This window comes from Coregonus clupeaformis, chromosome 26, assembly GCF_020615455.1.
Source record: "Coregonus clupeaformis isolate EN_2021a chromosome 26, ASM2061545v1, whole genome shotgun sequence".
Classification (NCBI taxonomy): Eukaryota; Metazoa; Chordata; class Actinopteri; order Salmoniformes; family Salmonidae; genus Coregonus; species Coregonus clupeaformis.
Window position 1 is genome coordinate 46,887,978 of NC_059217.1, and position 7,500 is coordinate 46,895,477.

At 43.8% G+C, this 7,500-nt stretch overlaps 2 protein-coding genes across 4 annotated transcripts in view; both read left to right on the top strand.

The window, feature by feature from the left end:
* The window catches only part of pidd1 (p53-induced death domain protein 1), a 35,299-nt gene extending 34,745 nt beyond the window's left edge, over positions 1 to 554 (top strand). For both annotated transcript variants that reach the window (XM_041848724.2, XM_045207893.1), the window contains one exon: positions 1 to 554. This exon is cut by the window's left edge and continues 3,197 nt beyond it. The gene's annotated coding sequence lies outside the window, so the exon portion shown is untranslated.
* A 1,374-nt stretch (positions 555 to 1,928) lies between these two features.
* The window catches only part of LOC121540760 (mitochondrial glutamate carrier 1-like), a 43,511-nt gene continuing 37,939 nt past the window's right edge, over positions 1,929 to 7,500 (top strand). Inside the window, exon 1 of one of the 2 annotated variants that reach the window (XM_041849832.1) lies at positions 1,929 to 2,140. The gene's annotated coding sequence lies outside the window, so the exon portion shown is untranslated. The remainder of the gene's footprint in view (positions 2,141 to 7,500) is intronic. The other variant, XM_041849831.1, reaches the window with a different exon arrangement.

Here is a 7,500-nt window from a genome sequence, read left to right on the forward strand (position 1 = left end):
CCAGCCATTCAGCTGATCTAATGGTAGCTGTTATAACTGTAGCACAGAGAAAGAAGGAAAACTAAAAATGCTGCTGACAGGGTTGGGGTCAATTCCATTTCAATGACTGTCAATTCAGGAATCACACTGAAATTCTAATTCTCTTCAAAGTTTTCAATTAGGAAAATGTGGAATTTTGAATTTTGTTTACTTTCTGAATTCACTAGAATTGAAATGGAATTGACCCCAACCCTGGTTGTTGGACTGGTGTTCTATTCACATTCATGGTTGCTGTCACCTCCTATTGCACAATGTGTGCTTGACTTGCTGATACACAGACCAATGAATTAATGGACTCTTCACTCTTGTGTTCTTGTCCTGTTATTTGTGGCATCATTCCTGTCAGATATACAATATGCACATGTCGAAATCTTTGTAAACCTCTGTTGCCTCTAAACTGAACCCGTGAAGTGATTCATTTGTGATGTTATGATATGCCTAAGAGATGTATATCTCTACCTGTGTTATTATATTTATTTATACTGAAATGTTCTGTAAGTAAACCATGATGATGACTTGTGCCTCCCTCCTCCATTCTATTATTAGGCTAGCATACAGCTAACTGCCAAAATAAAGCAAACACTTGAGGAAATGAGGGATACAAAGTGTATTGAAAGCAGGTGCTTCCACACAGGTATCAAATCAAATCAAATTGTATTCGTCATACATTCGAATACAACAGGTGTAGACCTTACAGTGAAATGCTTACTTACAACCTCTTAACCAACAATGCAGTTTTAAGAAAATAGAGTTAAGAAAATATTTACGAAATAAACTAAAGTAATATATATATATATATATATATATATTTTTTTGTTACACAATAAAATAACAATAATGAGGCTATATACAGGGGGTACCAGTACCGAGTCAATATGTGGGGGTACAGGTTAGTCGCGGTAATTTGTACATGTAGGTAGGGGTAAAGTGACTATGCATAGATAATAAACAGCAGTGTAAAAACAGGGGGGTCAATGCAAATAGTCCAGGTGGCGATTTGGTTAATTGTTCAACAGTCTTATGGGTATAAGCTGTTAAGGAGCCTTTTACATTAGTCATTTAGCAGACGCTCTTATTCAGAGCGACTTACAGTTAGTGCATACATTTTTCATACTGGCCCCCCCGTGGGAATCGAACCCACAACCCTGGCGTTGCAAGCGCCATGCTCTACCAACTGAGCTACACGGGACTTTTGTGGCTCCTGAGTTAATTAAGCAGTTAACATCCCATCATGTATAAAGGTTGCCCATTATTTTGGCTACCATGGCTAGAAGAGATATCAGTGACTTGGAAAGAGGGCTCTCAACGGAGCATAGCGTGTGTGTGTATGTGTCTCAGTAACCAGATCTCAACCCAATTGAACACTTAACGGGGAGATTCTGGAGCGGCGCCTGAGACGGCGTTTTCCACCACCATCAACAAAACACCAAATGATGGAGTTTCTCGTGGAAGAATGGTGGGGTATCCCTCCAATACATTTCCAGACACTTTGCAGAATCTATGCCAAGGTGCATTGAAACACAGCCGCGGAAGATGTTTTGGGGGTGGGGTTGCTGCAGTTTTTTCTCGGACAGGGGCAGAATGTAATTATTTTGGCCCGCGATCCAGAAGGCTATATCGTTCTGCTAATACTGGACTAGTAAAGGCCCTTCTGTAAATATATATATTTTTTTTTTGTATAAACTTTTTTTTGTTGATTTTTTAGGGGGCTATGCACTGAAGTTGTTTTGACGGCTCGTGGTGGCCCAACGCCCTATTCAGACACCTTCCTTTATGTTGGCACTTACCTTGGCTGTACACCTTAGCAGTCACTGGAAATCTACCTTCAATTATAAGTGCAATTTCATAGACCGGCCACTAGAGGCCATAGATCCTCTCTTCCCCTTTTTACAAGTCTCTCTTCCATCATCACCCCTTCTCTTCTCCCTCCCACACCTTCTCTCTACCTCTCTCCAAGGGACACAAATGCTACTAACACACCGGCAGGTTAGCAAGCAGACTGTCAGCAAGCGAGAAGGACACGAGAGGGGAAACGGTTATTTTCAACTCCAGATATTATCCATCTGAAATAACGGAAACTGCACAACACGGTATGTGAATAGTACGTGCTATCATAATCTAAGCATTTCTGACCGTAGCATGTCTATATGGAGAACGGAGAAATAGCGAGTTGTGATATTAGCATAACCTAACCTACTTGAGAAATATGGATGCATTTTTGAGCTTGCAGTATAGAGAACGGTTGCAATGCATGTGTAGTGAGTACCGGTAGATAACGTTTCATCTAATTCTAGCAATCTGTTCTGAGCGACAGCGGTGCGCCGCTATCCTTCCTCTCAGTCAAGAGCCAATCGTTTCCCGTTATGTGGCAGGATATGATTCCCTGTTGTGATTTGACGTGAATACAGTTTGATTTAGGCCTTATGGAAGATGATTGAAGTAACGGTCACAATACCGGTAGCCTATCAATGAAATAGTAGCTGGTTATTGCGACTGTGCCGCCCCTGACGTGCTGAAGCGGGGTTGTAGCCCATAGCCTACCGTAGCCTACGATGATGATGTAGACGAATTCATGGATTGACCTAGCTAGGTGACATCCAATCCCTCTAGTGGTAGCCGCGAGGACACGGGTTGAATCTCTCTTTGGTATAATTTAGCAGCAATTTGCTAGGAAATGCAGATTTGGTGTAAATGTTAGCTTGTTAGCGCGGACCGGGTCGAGATGTGTTTTTTTTTCTCTCCCCGGATTAGCGGTTCATTTGGGGGCTATGAATGTTTCTCTTGCAGTCCCAGTAGACCTCGCAGGCTGGAGGGTGGGCATAACGATTGTCGTGTGACAGCCTGCCTGAAGCCTATGTCAGACACCGGCGTGTGTGTGTGTGTGTGTGTGTGTGTGTGTGTGTGAGAGAGAGAGAATCGGGGAGAAGGAGCTCTGCGCGCGTGTGTAGAGAATATGGAACTCAAATTACTTCCGTCGTGATCGTGCGTAATTGCCAGCGTGTATAGTGTGACCTATGGGTATTCATATTCATTATGCTACGTTCTGACTTAAAGCATGATTTATAGCATGCCAGACAGTGCAGGTCTGCTGTGTTGCTAGTCCCAGTCGTGTGTGTCAACCGTTCTATTGCAGCTGTGAAATTATTTATGAGTCCTGTCCTTGGACTGACTCCCTGAGCGGATCTATGCCTTAGTTTGAATGGAAAGATGTCTATCATGTGGTTAGGCCTACTTAACCTACAGTTTAATGGAGAATTGTCCACGTGTTTGTCCTTTTTATAGCCTATGGGTGTTTTAGCTAAATTAATTTTGCGAATATATTCAAAATATAAGTTATAGGCAACCTATGAGTAGAACGTCCTCACGGCAAGCAGTAGGCTATTATTGTATCTGTATGCTACTGCCTTTTTACAATCTATAGGAACCAGGAGCAACTGCAGAAGGCGTAGACCAAACCTCATAATTGTTGCTATCTCACTCTCTCCGGCTGGAAGATAATGTGCTGCTGGCCAGTGAGAGGCCACAGGGTCTAGTAGCACAGACAAATACATCAAAAAACCCTCACAAAAACCCCACACCAGTTGATTCTCTCTGTCTATTTGTTAAAGTCACAGTAGGCGATCAAATATTTTCTGACACTGAGAAAATGCTAAATGCTGCTGTCTGTAAGACTGAAACAGAATTATGTTCATAGAAATAGAATGACTATGCTGAAGCATCTTTCTCAAATAGAGGTGTGTGGGCTTGATATGCCTACACCTCTCAGTCCAGATGTTGGAGAGTGAGAGAGGAGAGAGAGGAGAGAGAGGAGAGAGAGGAGAGAGAGAGAGAGGGGAGAGAGAGAGAGAGGAGAGAAAGAGAGAGAGAGAAAGAGGAGAGAGAGAGGAGAGAGAGAGAGAGGAGAGAGAGAGAAGGAGAGAGAGAGAGGAGAGAGAGAGAGAGAAGAGAGAGGAGAGAGAGAGAGAGAGAGAGAGAGAGAGAAGAGAGAGAGAAGGAGAGAGCGAGGCAGACAGAGATGGAGGCATACAGAGAGGGAGGAAGACAGAGAGGGAGGCAGACAGACATACAGAGAGAGAGGCACAGACAAAGAAGGAAAGAAAGGCAGACAGAGAGACGAATGGACACAGAGAAGGGAGAGGTAGATATAGACAGAGAGAGACGGATGGACACAGAGAAGGGAGAGGTAGATATAGACAGAGAGAGACAGATGGACACAGAGAAGGGAGAGGTAGATATAGACAGAGAGAGACGGATGGACACAGAGAAGGGAGAGGTAGATATAGACAGAGAGAGACGGATGGACACAGAGAAGGGAGAGGTAGATATAGACAGAGAGAGACAGATGGACACAGAGAAGGGAGAGGTAGATATAGACAGAGAGAGACAGATGGACACAGAGAAGGGAGAGGTAGATATAGACAGAGAGAGACGGATGGACACAGAGAGAAGGGAGAGGTAGATATAGACAGAGAGAGATGAAAAGGGAGGAAAGAGGGATTCAGTAGATGGGTATTAGGTTTATAATCCTCACTCTAGGGTAGGAAGAGGAAAGAGTGATCTGATTTATTTGTGAAACCGCAAATATGATCCTTCCTGGTGCATAACTCTGTCTAGTGGTCGCTATGCCCATAAATATTATCACGCTAGTGTCTACTCCAAACCTATTTTTGGAAACAATGACAAGTGCATCTCGGCAGCAGTTGTGGGTCGTGGTGCTCTTTGAAAAGGGAGATGTGATTCAACAGTAGTGTAGCGATTGAGAGTAGTCCCGTGTGGCTCAGATGGTAAGAGCGTGGCGCAGGCAACACCAAGGCGGTGGGTTCAATTCCTACAGGAATCACGTAAATACGAAACATGTTTGCGCTCACTGTAAGTGACTTGGGATAAAAGCGTCTATAGCCTATACGTTGTTATATTAGATGCCAAATAATATCAAAGATTTGAGGCATGGTATCTACTTTAGTCTACTGATAATGTAACAATAACTGGTCTGTGTCTATTTGTGAACAACAGCTGGTGCGTGATCTATAATGTTAAGGAAGTCTCAAGGTATTGCTCGCCTGAGGTAGAGTACCTCATGATAAGCTGTAAGACCACACTATCTACCAAGAGAGTTTTCATCTATATTTTTCGTAGCCGTCTATTTACCACCACAAACCGATGCTGGCACTAAGACCGCACTCAACGAGCTTTATAAGGCCAAAAGCAAACAAGAGAATGCTCACCCAGAAGCGGCGCTCCTAGTGGCCGTCGACTTTAATGCAGGAAAACGTACAGTGGGGAAAAAAGTATTTAGTCAGCCACCAATTGTGCAAGTTCTCCCACTTAAAAAGATGAGAGAGGCCTGTAATTTCCATCATAGGTACACGTCAACTATGACAGACAAAATGAGAGAAAAAAATCCAGAAAATCACATTGTAGGATTTTTTATGAATTTATTTGCAAATTATGGTGGAAAATAAGTATTTGGTCAATAACAAAAGTTTCTCAATACTTTGTTATATACCCTTTGTTGGCAATGACACAGGTCAAACGTTTTCTGTAAGTCTTCACAAGGTTTTCACACACTGTTGCTGGTATTTTGGCCCATTCCTCCATGCAGATCTCCTCTAGAGCAGTGATGTTTTGGGGCTGTCGCTGGGCAACACGGACTTTCAACTCCCTCCAAAGATTTTCTATGGGGTTGAGATCTAGAGACTGGCTAGGCCACTCCAGGACCTTGAAATGCTTCTTACGAAGCCACTCCTTCGTTGCCCGGGTGGTGTGTTTGGGATCATTGTCATGCTGAAAGACCCAGCCACGTTTTATCTTCAATGCCCTTGCTGATGGAAGGAGGTTTTCACTCAAAATCTCACGATACATGGCCCCATTCATTCTTTCCTTTACACGGATCAGTCGTCCTGGTCCCTTTTCAGAAAAACAGCCCCAAAGCATGATGTTTCCACCCCCATGCTTCACAATAGGTATGGTGTTCTTTGGATGCAACTCAACATTCTTTGTCCTCCAAACACGACGAGTTGAGTTTTTACCAAAAAGTTCTATTTTGGTTTCATCTGACCATATGACATTCTCCCAATCCTCTTCTGGATCATCCAAATGCACTCTAGCAAACTTCAGACGGGCCTGGACATGTACTGGCTTAAGCAGGGGGACACGTCTGGCACTGCAGGATTTGTGTCCCTGGCGGCGTAGTGTGTTACTGATGGTAGGCTTTGTTACTTTGGTCCCAGCTCTCTGCAGGTCATTCACTAGGTCCCCCCGTGTGGTTCTGGGATTTTTGCTCACCGTTCTTGTGATCATTTTTACCCCACGGGGTGAGATCTTGCGTGGAGCCCCAGATCGAGGGAGATTATCAGTGGTCTTGAATGTCTTCCATTTCCTAATAATTGCTCCCACAGTTGATTTCTTCAAACCAAGCTGCTTACCTATTGCAGATTCAGTCTTCCCAGCCTGGTGCAGGTCTACAATTTTGTTTCTGGTGTCCTTTGACAGCTCTTTGGTCTTGGCCATAGTGGAGTTTGGAGTGTGACTGTTTGAGGTTGTGGACAGGTGTCTTTTATACTGATAACGAGTGGAGGACAGAGGAGCCTCTTAAAGAAGAAGTTACAGGTCTGTGAGAGCCAGAAATCTTTCTTGTTTGTAGGTGACCAAATACTTATTTTCCACCATAATTTGCAATTAAAATCATAAAAAATCCTACAATTTGATTTTTCTGGATTTTTTTCCCTCAATTTCTCTGTCATAGTTGACGTGTACCTATGATGAAAATTACAGGCCTCTCTCATCTTTTTAAGTGGGAGAACTTGCACAATTGGTGGCTGACTAAATACTTTTTTCCCCACTGTACATCCGTTTGATCTAATTTCTATGAGCATGTCACATGTGCAACCAGAGGAAAAAAAACTCGAGACCACCTTCACTCCACACACAGAGACGCGTACAAAGCTCTCCCTCACCCTCCATTTGGCAAATCTGACCATAATTCTATCCTCCTGATTCCTGTTTACAAGCAAAAACTCAAACAGGAAGTACCAGTGACTCACTCAATATGGAAGTGGTTTGATGGCGCGGATGCTAAGCTACAGGACTGTTTTGCTTGCACAGACTGGAATATGTTCTGGGATTCATTCGATGGCATTGAGGAGTACATCACATCAGTCACCGGCTTCATCAATAAGTGCATCGATGACGTCGTCCCCACATTGACTGCACGTACATGTCCCAACCAGAAGCCATGGATTACAGGCAACATCCGCACTGATCTAAAGGCTAGAGCTGCCGCTTTCAAGGACCGGGACACTAATCCGGACTTTTATAAGAAATCCAGCAATGCCCTCCGACGAACCATCAAACAGGACTAAGATTGAATCCTACTACACCGGCTCTGACGCTCGTCGGATGTGGCAGGGCTTGCAAACTATTACCCAACCGCGAGCTGCCCAGTGACACAAGCCTACCAGA